This window comes from Sus scrofa, chromosome 13 (genome assembly GCF_054392235.1).
Source record: "Sus scrofa isolate SSC_HxYL_T2T_F1_AM1 chromosome 13, Sscrofa_HxYL_maternal_Yorkshire_Landrace_v2.0, whole genome shotgun sequence".
NCBI classification, from domain to species: domain Eukaryota; kingdom Metazoa; phylum Chordata; class Mammalia; order Artiodactyla; family Suidae; genus Sus; species Sus scrofa.
The window spans coordinates 93,855,076-93,869,172 of record NC_139395.1 but is presented as its reverse complement, the minus strand read 5'-3'; the positions used below and the strand labels follow the sequence as shown (position 1 = coordinate 93,869,172).

The following is a 14,097-nucleotide window of genomic DNA, read 5'->3' as shown; positions in this document are numbered from 1 at the left end:
ATACTTCATGCCTTTTTGTGACTGAAAGAATTCCATTGTGTGGGTACCCCACATGTCATCTTTCATCAGCTGAAGAACAGTTAGGTTGATTGCATTTGGGGGCTATTATGAATACAGCTGCTATGAACTTTGTGAGCAAGTCTTTGTATGAACACTTTCATTTCTGTTGGGTATATACCTCAGAATAGAATTGTGGGTTATATGCTAACTACGTATAACATTTTGAGGAGCCCCCACACTGTTTTCCAAAGCGACTGCACAATTTTTTATTCTGACCAACCATGTATAAGTGTTCCATGCCTCCACATCCTTGCTAACACTCGGTATCATGTCTTTTTTATTATAGCCATGCTATTAGAGAGTACCGGGGAGCGGTATCTCATTGTAGTTCGACGTCATTTTTGAGGACCTTCTTTTAGTATTACATCATCGCGGAGGTGACTTGGAACCAGGTTTACACATCCAGGGAAGCCATTCATTTTGAGAGCTTCACCCACCACCCCAGGCCTGGGGGAACCTTGCTGCCCTGAGTCCTTCATGCCATGCTTGGGACTCCCAATCTGATGCCAGTTTCTTTTCTTTTTCTTTCTTTCTTTTTTTTTTTTCTTTTTTTTTTTTTTTTTTTTTTTGTCTTTTTGCCTTTTCTAGGCCCGCTCCCTCAGCATATGGAGGTTCCCAGGCTAGGGGTCGAATCGGAGCTGTAGCCACCGGCCTACGCCAGAGCCACAGCAACGCGGGATCCAAGCCGCATCTTCGATCCACACCACAGCTCACGGCAACGCTGGATCCTTAACACACTGAGCAAGGCCAGGGATGGAACCTGCAACCTCATGGTTCCTAGTCAGATTCGTTAACCACTGAGCCACGACAGGAACTCCCTCTTTTTCTTTTTCTTTTTCAAATCATTTTTAGGGCCGCACCTGCAACATATGAAAGTTCCCATTCTAGGGGTCGAATCCGAGCTACAAATGCTGGTCTCCGCCACAGCCACAGCCATGCCAGGGCATTGCAGTAAAACTTTCCTCCAGAACTCCCTGCCTCATTGTGGTCCCTGAGGGTTCAAGGTCTTACCTTTAGACATCAGGAGAACACAGGCCCACCCCACCCAGCCAGTGGACCAAGATTCAGGGCCTTCTGACCCCAGGGCCTCCACTCTTTCCTTCTGTCTTGTGGCCTCAGCAGCAGGTCAGTTGTGTGTGTGTTTGGTGTTGGGAAAGCGGGGAGAAGGTGAAGAAAACACGAGCGCTCGTCTCAGTCCCATTCGGGCCTGTGGCTGGAATCACTCTTTTGCAGACTGTGGAGCACCAACCAGGGGTTAGCAGAAGAGGCTCACCCCACCCCCAGGCCCATTCTTCCCTCAGCTGACCTTTCTTCTGTGCCAAGTACAAGGCCTTTCTTCCCCCGGGCTGCCCTGATCTGGTGCCAAGAACTATGTAGTCTTCTCTCAGGGTTGTCATGTCTTTACCAATCAGGTTCAGACATTTCTTTTTTCTTTTCTTTTCTTTTCTTTTCTTTTTCTTTTTTTTTTTTTTTTGTCTTTTTAGGGCTGCACCCACAGCATATGGAGGTTCCCAGGTTAGGAGTCCAATCGGAGCTGTTGCTGCCAGCCTACACCAGAGCCACAGCAACGCCAGATCCAAGCAGCATCTGTGACCTACACCACAGCTCACGGCAACGCCGGATCCTTAACCCACTGAGCGAGGCCAGGGATCGAACCCGCAACCTCGTGGTTCCCAGTCAGATTCGTTTCCACTGGGCCATTATGGGAACTCCAGGTTCAGCCATTTCTCATCTTCAGCTCTCCCTGCACCCGCCACACCCAAGATTTTTTTCTGTGATGCTTGTGGTCTATCCTTCACATTGGTTCCCTCTTGCTCTCTGCAGCCAGAAGAGCAGTTTTCAATCAATTTCCCATTCATGGCCAAACTTCTCCAACTCGCTTTTTTTTAAATTAATTAATTAATTTTGGGGTGGGGGCCTCACGTGTGGCATATGGAAGTTCCCAGACTAGGGTTCAGATCGAAGCTACAGCTGCCAGCCTACACCACAGCCACAGCAACGTGGGATCCAAGCTGCATCTGCGACCTACACCTACACATCTGGCTCACAGAAACACCAGATCCTTAATGCACAGAGCAAGGCCAAAGAATGATCCCAAGACCTCATGGATACTAGTCAGGTTCTTAACCTTCTGAACCACAACGGAAACTCCAAAAGTTTTTGATCATTTGTTTTCTCCCTTTGGTCACTTGCAGTGAGTGACTTTTAAACATTTTGGCCTGCAACCTATAGGAACAAAGAGGTTTGGCATTGTAAACCAAAACATGTGCATATACACCGCTGAAACAAAAATTTCAAGAAACAATACTTACTATTACTACATACGATGTACTCTGACTTGCTCTACACTGTTTCATTAGAAAATGCTAGCGAGACCTACTAAATTGATTTCATACCCCACTAATGGGCTGTGACCTACAGTTTGAAAAACCCTGAACCCCATTTTGACACCTAGAGTCTCAGCGTAGCAACATGATAAAAATTTGTCAAGGAAGAAAAGTCCAAAATTCCCAACTTGGCTCAGCAGTGATGAACCCAACTAGTATCCATGAGGACAGGGGTACGATCCCTGGCCTCGCTCAGTGGGTTAAGGATCCGGCATTGCTGTGAGCTGTGGTGTAGGTCACGGACATGGTACGGACCCCAAGTTGCGGTGGCTGTGGTGTAGGTTGGCAGCTAGACCTCTGATTCAACTCCTAGCCTGGGAACTTCCATATGCCATGGGTGCGGCCCTAAAAAGACCAAAAAAAAAAAAAAAAAAAAAAAAAAAAAAAAGTCCACTCTAGGATTTTGAAACACATGCTGGGACCATAGTTTGAAAAGGGTTCTGCGTTTCAAAGGCTGAGGGGATTCTGCCTTCTAGGTAGGACATAGTAAGTTGTGGCAGGCCACTTCTTCTAGAGCAACAAAATAAGATGAGGCTTTCCCGCTGTTCCCCTCCCCTCCCCTAGTACCTTTGCTAATTTGGAGCACTGGTTGATGACCAATCTTTGCCCAAAAGGAAGATTTCTAATGGAGTAAAGAGAAACCAGCAAAGCTTTTAGTGGCCACATGATATTAGGATGGTAAATTGGAAATAGGGGGCCTTAAACATACAACCAGTTTTCTGCACATGACATTTGCTGAGTTCTGGGCCCAAGAATGCATCATAAAAAGCAGAGCAAAATCTTCCAAAATCCCACAGTGCTTAGAAAATAAAGCCTTCCCAAGAAGAAAGAGCCCACCTCAAAAACAAGGCCAGCTCCATCTCTGCATGAGATTTTCCAGGTTTGGGATTTTTTGTTTGTTTGTGTGTATGCCTTGAAGCATATGGAGTTCCTGGGCTGAGAATCAAATCCAAGCTGGAGCTGCGACCTATGCTACAGCTGCAGCAAACTCAGTTCCTTAACCTACTCGGCCAGGCTAGGGGTCAAACCTGTGTCCCTGCCACAGCAGATGCACTGTCCATTCCCTTGCCCCAGAGTGGGAACTCCGAGAGTTGACACGTTTTGAAGGTTCATGGGGACCGTGTCTAGACATCTGTGTTGCAAACTTCTGAAGGTCAGAGCCGACTCTCCACAGAATTGCATGGTTTAGGATACAAGGCTGCAAAGCTGTCTGGCAAAATTCACATGGGAGGAATAGGGGTAAACAGGAGATAGGTCTCTGACAAAAACTGAAACCCAGCCTCCAAATCAGCTCAGTCTTTCAGTGGATTAAGGTGATCATTCCTTAGCAGCTTAAGAGAGGAAAGAGGGAACACTCTGTGTGGCAAATGACATCATCTGGAGGCTCTCTATCTTTTCTTTACCTTTTTTTTTTTTTTTTTTTTGCCATAGCCATGGCATGTTGAAGTTCCCAGGGCAGGGATCAAGCCTTCATCACAGTAGCAACCTGAGCCACAGCAGTGGCAATGCCAGATCCTTAACCCACTGAGCCACCAGGGAACTCCTCTCTACCTCTTATATATAATGTCTGCATATAGTAAAACATGACTAGTCCTGTGACAAGGCAAGATCATATAACTGACAAGCAAGAGAAAAAATAGAAGACACACAGATCATTAAGATATTGGAGTCAATAGACAGAACTTTATTATTATTATTATTTTAATTACTTTTATTACATTTATAGGTGTACAACAATCATCACAACCGAATTTTACAGCATTTCCATCCCAAACCTTCAGTGCATCCCCCACCCCCCAACCTGTCTCATATGGAAACCATAAGTTTTTCAAAGTCTGTGAGTCAGTATCTGTTCTGCAAAGAAGTTCATTGTGTCTTTTTTTTTTTAGATTCCACATGTAAGTGATACCATTTGATGTTGGTGTCTCATTGTCTGACTGACTTTACATAGCATGATAATTTCTAGGTCCATCCATGTTGCTGCAAATGCTGTTATTTCTTTCCTTTTAATGAACAGACAGAACTTTAAAACAACTGACTGTAGAGGAACTGGAACTCCCATACACTGCTGGTGGAAATATAAAATGGCATATCCACGTAACAGCCAGGGCGCACTCAGCATACAGAAACTACGCATACTTTGGACACGAAATTTTAATATAAAGAATTATTAGGTGTTTTTAATAAGTAGGGACTACCTACTAAGGAGAAAAGAGGACTCCAAAGAGTATAGTTATACAAGTTCCACTGTGGGGTTAAGGATCCGGCGTTGCCCTGAGCTGTGGTGTAGGTCACAGACTCAGCTCGGATACCGAGTTGCTATGGCTCTGGTGTAGGCCGGTGGCTGCAGCTCTGATTCGACCCCTATCCTGGGAACCTCCATATGCCGCGGGAGTGGTCCTAGCAATGTCAAAAAGACAAAAAAAAAAAAACCCCCCAAAAAATAAGTTCCCACTGTGGGAGTTCCTGTGATGGCTCAGTGGAACGAATCCAACTAGTATCCATGAAGATGCAGGTTTGATCCCTGGCCTTGATCAGTGGGTTAAGGATCTGGCATTGCTATGAGCTCCAGTGTAGGTCAAAGATGCAGCTGTGGATCTGGTATTGCTGTGGCTCTGATTCAACCCCCAGCCTGGGAACTTCCACATGCTACAGGTGTGGTCCTAAAAAGCAAAAAAAAAAAAAAAAAAAAAAAAAAAAGAAGAAGTTCCCAAGTTCCCACTGTGGTACAGTGGGTTAAGAATATGACTGTAGTGGCCAGTGGCTTGGGTTGCTACAGAGGTATAGGTTTGATCCCTGGCCTGGTGCAGTGGGTTAAAAGATCTGGTGTTGAAGCTGGGCTGGTTAGCCCAGTTGGTTAGAGCATGGTGCTAATAAAGGATCCCATGTTGCCACAACTGTGGCTCAGATTCATTCCCTGGCCTGGGAACTTCCATATGCTATGGGTGTGGCCATTTAAAAAAAAAAAAGAATATAGTTATAGCAGATATAGGGAGCAGCCCCTAGGGCTGATGCAGAGTACTCAAAGGACCAAATCTGTATGAGTCCCAACCCTCATCTTCTGCCACTGGGCTGAGATCCATGCCTTGTTTGAGACAATGTAGTCATGACCCACTGGATGACAAAAAAGTTTGCTGAAGGTCCATGCAGATAGAATTCACTGGAAAACATTCCTCTTGGTGCTAAGGAAAGCCATCCGTGGAAGGGTGCCACACAGTGGATATTGCTGGAAAATCCCCCACAGGAGTGATGCATTGTAAAGTCAGCCTTTGGGGTTTTGTTTTTGTTTTGTTTTGTTTTGTTTTGGAGGAAGCTGCCCATGGAAACATGCTTTGTGTTTCTGGCTGCCGCATGCTGCAGGAATCTGCCAAGTCACCACATCAGAACCAGGAAGAGAAGGCTCTTTCTCCTGTAGTGGCTGCCAGTGCTCCCTACTGACAAACCTAAATACTGTGTCAGATGGCAAAGGAGAAACGCTTGCAGGGCCCAGCTCCATTAGCACGAGGCAGATAATTAAGTATGGATTTGGATCTAGGAGGTCATGAATTGACAGCTGGCACAACCAGCTTTGGGAAACTGTTTAGTAGAATCTAAAAAACTAAACATGCAGCTACCTTTGGACTCAACAATTCTACTTCTAGGTATACATCTACAAGAAATTAGTAAGTGTGTTCACTAAAAGACATGTATAAGAATATTTATAGCAATTTTACTCTTACACTGTTGGTGGGAATGTAAATTGGTGCAACCACTATGGAAAACAGTATGGAGGTTCCTCAAAAAACTAAAAATATGAGTTCCCGTCGTGGCTCAGTGGTTAACGAATCCGACTAGGAACCATGAGGTTGCAGGTTCCACCCCTGGCCTTGCTCAGTGGGTTAAGGATTCAGTGTTGCCATGTGCTGTGGTGTAGGTTGCAAATGCGGCTCGGATCCCACGTTGCTGTGGCTCTGGCATAGGCTGGTGGCTATAGCTCCGATTAGACCCCTAGCCTGGGAACCTCCATATGCTGCAGGTGCAGCCCTAGAAAAGACGAAAAGACAGTTAAGACAAAAAAAAAAAAAAAAAAAAAAAAACCCAAAACTAAAAATATATCTACCATACAATCCAGCAATCCCATTCCTGTGCATCTATCCAGAGAAAACCATAATTTGAAAAGATATGTGTACCCTAATGTTCCTTGTAGCACTATTTTTCACTATAGTCAAGATGTGGAAGCAACTCAACAGAGGAATGGATAAAGAAGATGTGGTAGGTGTATGCAATGAAATATTATTCAGTTGTAAAAAAGAATGAAATATTGCCATTTGCAGCAACATGGATGGACCTAGAAACTATCATACTAAGTGAAGTTAGTGAAAGACAGACATCATATGATATCCCCTATATGTAGAATCTAAAAAAAAAAAAAAAAAAAAAAGATACAAATGAAGTTATTTACAGAACAGAAACAGACTCACAGACTTTGAAAAATTTATGGTTACCAAAGGGGACAGTGGGTGGGGGCTGACAGGGATGGATGGAGGGTTTGAGACTGACATATGCAGTATATGGAATGATTGGTCAACGGACCTGCTATGTAGCGTAGGGAACTCTACCCATTATTCTGTGATAATCTATTTGGGAAAAGAATCTGAGAATGGATATATGTACATGTATGACTGGGTCACTTTGTTGTGCAGCAGAAATTATCACAACCTTGTAAATTAACTATAAAACATAAAAGAAGAATATTTATAGCAATTTTAGTCATAACAGCCCCCAAACTGGAGATAATCCTAATGCTTATTAACTAGGGGATGAATAAATAAATTGTAGTTTATTCATACAACAGAATATTTTACTTCAATAACTAAGAATGAAGCACTGATACACAAATAACAGGGATGAACCTTATTACAGATTAAGTGAAAAGAGCCAGATTCAAAAGACAACGTATATGGGAGTTTCTACTGTGACACTGTGGATTAAGAATCCGACTGCAGCAGCTTGGGTCACTGCCAGACCCTTGGGTTTGATTCCCCACCCGGTGAAGTGGGTTAAAGTGTCTGGGATTGCTGCATCTGCAGTATAGCGTGTAGCTGCAGCTTGGATTCAATCCCTGGCCCAGGAACTTCCATATGCCATGGATGTGGGCATTAAAAAAAAAACAAATACAAAGTCAAAATGTATGAAGTCTAGCAGAAAAGTAAAACTGATAGTGATTGAAGTGGTTATCTCTTGGGGGAGAGGAACTCTAACTGTGTGCATTGGAAAGAAGTGCTGGACTATAATGGAAAAAATAAAAATCATTATTTAAAAAAAATAAGTGCTGGAAATGTTATGTAACTCGATCTGGGTGGTGGTTAAATGGATATATACAAAAATGAAATTTCAACAAGCTGAGCGTTCATGATTAGTATACCTTACACATTTCACTGTATGTGTGCTATACAGTCATCCCTTGCTATCCCCAGGGGATTGGTTCTAGGACCTGATGCAGATACCAAAATTCACAGAGGCTCAAGCTCCATAGTTGGCCCTTCAGCATCTGCAGGTTCTGCATCTGTGGACTCAACCAACTGCTGAGCATGTATTAAGCTTGTGGTTTGCAGATGGTTGCATCCGTGGATGTGCAACCTGTGGATACAGAGGGCCAATTGTAGATTTCTTGAAAAAAATCCATGTATAGTGGACCAATGCAGTTCAAACCTATGCTGTTCAGGGTAAACTGTACTTTAAAAATTCATAATATCTGTCTAGTCATTTATGATGGAACGTAATGTGAGAAAAAAGAAATGTATATATGTAAGTGTAACTGGGTCACTATGCTGTAACAGTAGAAAATATATATGTATATAAATAAATGATTAAAAAATAAATAGGAGTTCCCGTCGTGGCGCAGTGGTTAACGAATCCGACCAGGAACCATGAGGTTGCGGGTTCGATCCCTGCCCTTGCTCAGTGGGTTGACGATCCCGCGTTGCCGTGAGCTGTGGTGTCGGTTGCAGACGCGGCTCAGATCCCGCGTTGCTGTGGCTCTGGCGTAGGCTGGCAGCTACAGCTCCGATTGGACCCCTAGCCTGGGAACCTCCATATGCCTCGGGAGCGGCTCAAGAAATAGCAACAACAACAACAAAATAAATAAATAAATAAATAAATTTTTAAAAATTCATAGTATCCCCACTTAGATTAATGTATTAAAGAAAATGGAGGGAAAGATAGTTAAAGTAGATAAAAGGAGAAAAATGTCACCAGATAAGTGGAATTTACCAAAAAACCCAAAACAGTAAAAATGAAATGAACATTCTAGAACTTAAAAAGTATAACTGAAATCAAGAACTCCTTGAATTTCTCCAAAGAAGACACACAGATGGCCAAAAAAAAAAAAACACTTGAAAAGATGTTCAACATCATTCATTATTAGAGAAACGCAAATCAAAATTACTATGAGGTGCCACTTTTCACCAGCCAGAATGACCATCATCAAAAAGTCTACAAACAATAAATGCTGGAGAGGATGGGGAGAAAAGGGAACCCTATTACACGGTTGTTGGGAATGTAAATTGGTACAACCACTATGGAAAACAAAAAATTAAAAATAGAATTACCTTATGATCCAGCATTCCCACTCCTGGGCATCTATCCAAAGAAAACCATGACTCAAAAAGATGCTTGTAGCCCACTGTTCACTGCAGTACTGTATGCAATATCCAAGACATGTAAGCAACCTAAATGTCTGTTGACAGAGGAGTAGATAAAGAAGATATGGTACATATACACACTGGAATATTACTCAGCCACAAAAGGGATGAAATAAGGACATTTGCAGCAACATTGATGGACCTAGAAATTATCATGCTAGGTGAAGTTAGACAGTGAGACATAAACATCATATGCTATCACTTATATGTGGAATCTTAAAAAAAGGATACAGTGAATTTATTTGTAGAACAGACACTGACTCACAGACTTTGAAGAACTAATGGTTACCAAAGGAAACAGGTTGGTGGGAGGGATGGGCTGGAAGTTTGGGAGGGAAATGCTGTAAAATTAAGCTATGATGATGGTTGTACAACTATAAATATAAAAAAATTCATTGAATTTTTTTAAAAGAAGTCCTTGAATAAGTTTAATAGCAGATTGAACACCATTGAGAACACAATTAATAAACAATGCAGGTTCTGCGTCCACGGATTCAACCAAGTGCTGAAGACAAGTCAAAAGATCCTGAAATAGAAGCACAAAGGGAAAAAAAAGGTGGAGAGAAAATAGCATCAAAAAGATATGTGGGGCATATTCAAATGATAGCATTCATATAACTGGGGTCCCAGAAGGAGAGCAGAGAGAGAAAATGGAACAGAAGTAATATAGGTTTCCCCTTCTATCTGAAAGTAGAGCATTCCTATGAAACTTCTCATAAGGCAAAATGGTATAAAGCAAAGAGCAATTACTTTAGGACACATCTTGCTAACAGATGCACAAACTAAACTGCGATAAAGCACAGATGCTTACAGACACTGTTCAAATCTCTGGTGCCTTGATGCTGAGGTACTGAGAATAGTTCCTAGGGAAGGATCTTAGCAAAGCCACTGCCTCTAAAACAGCTTGCTGCAAAACAAACACTGAATATAATTTTTGATTTTTGCCTTCTTTCTGAAAAGTGAAAATCCTCTTATGGATTTCTTTCCATTAATGAAAACAGGAAAGGTCTTTTGTGAAAGCAAAGTGGCATCAAGTGAACTCTCAAAAAGTGGGGAAGGTGTGCATTCAGAGAAACAACAGCAGAGAATTTTCCAAAACTGGTGAAAGACATGAATCCATAGATTCAAGGAGCTTAGTGAGTTCCCCAAAGAGTAAGCACAAAGAAAACTGCATTCAGGCTCATCGGAGTTAAATTGCTGGAAACAGGGTAAAAAATTTAAAAAAAATGTAAGCATAAGAAATCTCTCTTTATTGAAAAAATCCTTTGATGAACATTTTTTGGCGGCTGACAAGAAGCTGAGCTTGGGTGAGAGCCATTCCCTGCCGTGTGAACAACACCACTGGCCTCTTGGCAGGAGACACCCTCAATGTCATTCTACAGCTCAGAGCCTGGGGCCACCATCTAGAGCATCATTTCTGAATAATCCCCCGACCTAGCTTGCAAAAGGGGGAGAGGAGGCTGATCATCACTTAGAGCCACATGTTTTTATGTCTTAGTATTTCAAATATTGTAATACAAAGTCAGAAAAAGGAAAGTTGTCTGGATTTTGAAACTGAAAATGCAAGATTGGCTCATTTCAATTTAGCTCAGTTTACTGAAATCCAGTAGTACCATCCCTGTTGATAAACAAGACAAAACATTTTAAAATCTCTGATGGATAGGATTTTAAAAATTATTTTTATGTTAAAACAAATATGGATATGGAAGTATCCCAAAATATGCACAAATCTTTGAGATAATCTTAGCAAGTTTAGAAAACTCAGAAGACTACTTTTCAATTTTTATTTTATTTTTAATTGAAGTACAGTTGATTTACAATGCTATATTAATTTCTGCAGTACAGCAAAGTGATTCAGTTATATGTCTATACACATTCTATTCTTTTAATATTCTTTTCCATTATGGTTTATCACAGGATATTGAATATAGTTCTCTGTGCTGTACAGTAGGACCTTGTTGTTATCCATTTCTACACATAATAGTTTGCATCTGCTAATCCCAACCTCCCATTCCATCCCTCCCTCACCCCTTTTCCTCCTTGTCAACCACAAGTCTGTTCTCTATGTCTTTGAGTCTGTTTCTGATTCATAAATAAGTTCATTTGTGTTATAGTTTAGATTCCACACATAGGTGATAGCATATGATATTTGTCTTTCTCTGTGTGACTTACTTCACATAGTTTGATAATCTCTGGGTCTATCCATGTTGCTGCAAATGGCATTATTTCATACGTTTTCTGGCTGGGTTGTATAGTTGATTTACAATGTTGTATTAATTTGTATTAATGCAAGATTGGCTCTTTTCAATTTAGCTCAGTTTTCTGAAATCCAGAATTAATTTGTATTAACATAACATTGTATATAGTTATATATTTACCATTGTCTATATTTACCAGAAGACCATTTAGAATTGAGACCTGAGATGTCTGGGGCAGTCACTCAGGAAGCTTCAGGGGACACACTAGAGGAGCAGAGTCTTTGGTAATGAGATCTCCGAGGCTTGACTAAGGTCCATATCTGCCTCAGAATTTTCTTTTGTTGGCTCAAATAGATAGGCGAGGAATTTTGTTCCAAGGGGAAGTTAGAAAAAAGGTCCTGCTCTCTAATGTCCCAGGAGAGCCTATGCAATCAATGGGCAAAATTCCTTACCTCTTAGGGGATGTCAAGCACTGTGACAGCCTGAGATCTTATCCTACTTGCAAGCTAACACGTTATTCTGCTATAGTTTGGTGGACCCTGGCAGAAGACATGAAATTTCCAAGTCAGCGTTGAGGAATAGATTATTACTCACAGCAGCAGTAGTAACAAGGGTATTAAGATTTCTGCAAAGGCTTCCTAAACCTCAGTGCCCATGGGACAGGGCCAAACAGAGCCAGGTGCACCTGCGCATGCGTGAGTTGTGTTACAGGAGAATGCAGAGCTTCAGGAAAGCAAAGCCTTTCTAATGGAGAGGATATAGGCTTACTATAAAGGGAGACCCTCTCCCTCTTCTGAGGCTGTCAGCCTTGTTTTAGAAGACCCAATCTCTATCTTTCAAGGCTGTTCACTGTATAAACATTCCTGAAAATAAATGGGAATCAAGGCAGTGGGACATTAACTTGCAAAATGTGCAGAAACACACAGAGAAATGCTGCTGACAGGAGGACCCTGGGGTCAGACTGCTCTACCTCGGGCAGAATGTCTGCTGGCCACCTCCTTCACCTCTTAGCAAGCATGTGTAGAGGGCTGCACAAGGCTCCTCAGTCCTGCCTCTGTGGGAACCTGAGGCTCCATAACAGAGTCACCAGCAAGTAGCTGGGACAGTTTGTCCTACAGGGACTCACATTACAGATCAGCAATTGATGGGAACCCTCAGTGACTTCTACAACATGAAGAAAATTCAACACAGTCCAATGCGGGTGGATGGGCTCAGAGAGACAGGCTGCTTCCATTTTGTGGCTCACTCACTTGTGTTTTCAAAGTCAGCCCCACAATCAACCAAAACCTACCAGAATTTACAGATGAGTTTAACAAGGTCTCAGAGCATAAAGTTGATATACAAAAATCAGTGTATTCCTACGTACTGGCAGTACCTAATTGGAAATGAAGTAAAAAACATAAAAACCATTTCATTAAGTAATAGCATAAATAAACATGGAATAAAATGACTTTCAAAACCTATTAAACATTCTTGAAATTAAAGAGTAAGTAAAGGGAAAGCTATGCCATTTTCACGAATTACAAGACTCAGTATCACTAAGATATCAATTCTCCCTGAGTTAATCTGCAGATTTTTTTTTTTGGTCTTTTTTGTCTTTTTGTCTTTTCTAGGGCCGCACCCAGGGCATATGGAGGTTCCCAGGCTAGGGGTCCAATCGGAGCTGTAGCCGCCGGCCTACACCACAGCCACAGCAACCCGGGATCCGAGCCACGTCTGTGACCTACACCACAGCTCAGGGCAATGCTGGATCCTTAACCCACTGAGAGAGGCCAGGGATCGAGCTGCAACCTCATGGTTCCTAGTCGGATTCGCCAACCACTGAGCCATGACGGTAACTCCTTTATCTGCCGATTTAATGCAATCCTAATTAAATGTCCAACAAGAGTTTTTTGAAAAATACCAACAGGTATTCTATTTTTTTTTTTTTTTTTTGGTCTTGTCTTTTTAGGGCTGCACCCATGGCATATGGAGGTTCCCAGGCTAAGGGTCAAATCAGAGCTCTAGCTGCCAGCCTACACCACAGTCACAGCAACACCAGATCCTTAACCCACTGAGCAAGACCAGGGATCGAACCTGGGTCCTCATGGATACTAGTCAGGCTCATTAACCCCTGAGCCACAATGGGAACTCCCCAACAGGCATTCTAAAAATTGAAAGACTTAGAATAGGGAGTTCCCATGGTGGCTCAGCGGAAATGAATCTGACTAGCATCCATGAGGACCCAGGTTCAATCCCTGGCCTTGCTCAGTGGGTTAAGGACCCAGCGTTGCTGTGAGCTGTTGTGTAGGTCAGCAGCTACAGCTCCAATTCAACCCCTAGTTGGGAACTTCCTAATGCCGTGGGTGGAGCCCTAGAAAGATTAAAAAAAAAAAAAAAAGACTCAGAATAGCCAAAGCACACAATGGGTTAAGGATCTGACATTGTCACTACTGTGGCTCCAGTCACTGCTGTAGTGTGGGTTCAGTCCCTGGCCTGGAACTTCTGTATGCCACAGGCGCAGCCAAAAAGAAAAAAAGAAGAATAGCCAAAGCAATTTTGAAACAGGAAAACAAAATTGGAGGACTTAGATGACCTGATTTTAAGACTTATATGTCTTAGCTCAGGTTACTATAACAAAATACCATAAACTAGGTGTCTTATCAACAATAGAAGCTTATTTCACATGGTTCTGGAGGCTGGGAGACAGATCCTAGTGCCAGCATGAAGAGGTTCAGGTTAAGGCCCTCTACCAAGTTGCAGACAGGTGACTTTCTGTGTCCTCACACA

At 42.3% G+C, this 14,097-nt stretch overlaps 1 protein-coding gene across 1 annotated transcript in view; it reads right to left on the bottom strand.

The window, feature by feature from the left end:
• The window catches only part of MRAS (muscle RAS oncogene homolog), a 73,814-nt gene extending 72,516 nt beyond the window's left edge, over positions 1-1,298 (bottom strand). The window contains exon 1 of the mRNA XM_084989850.1: positions 1,072-1,298. The gene's annotated coding sequence lies outside the window, so the exon portion shown is untranslated. The remainder of the gene's footprint in view (positions 1-1,071) is intronic.
• Positions 1,299-14,097: the final 12,799 nt, after the last annotated feature.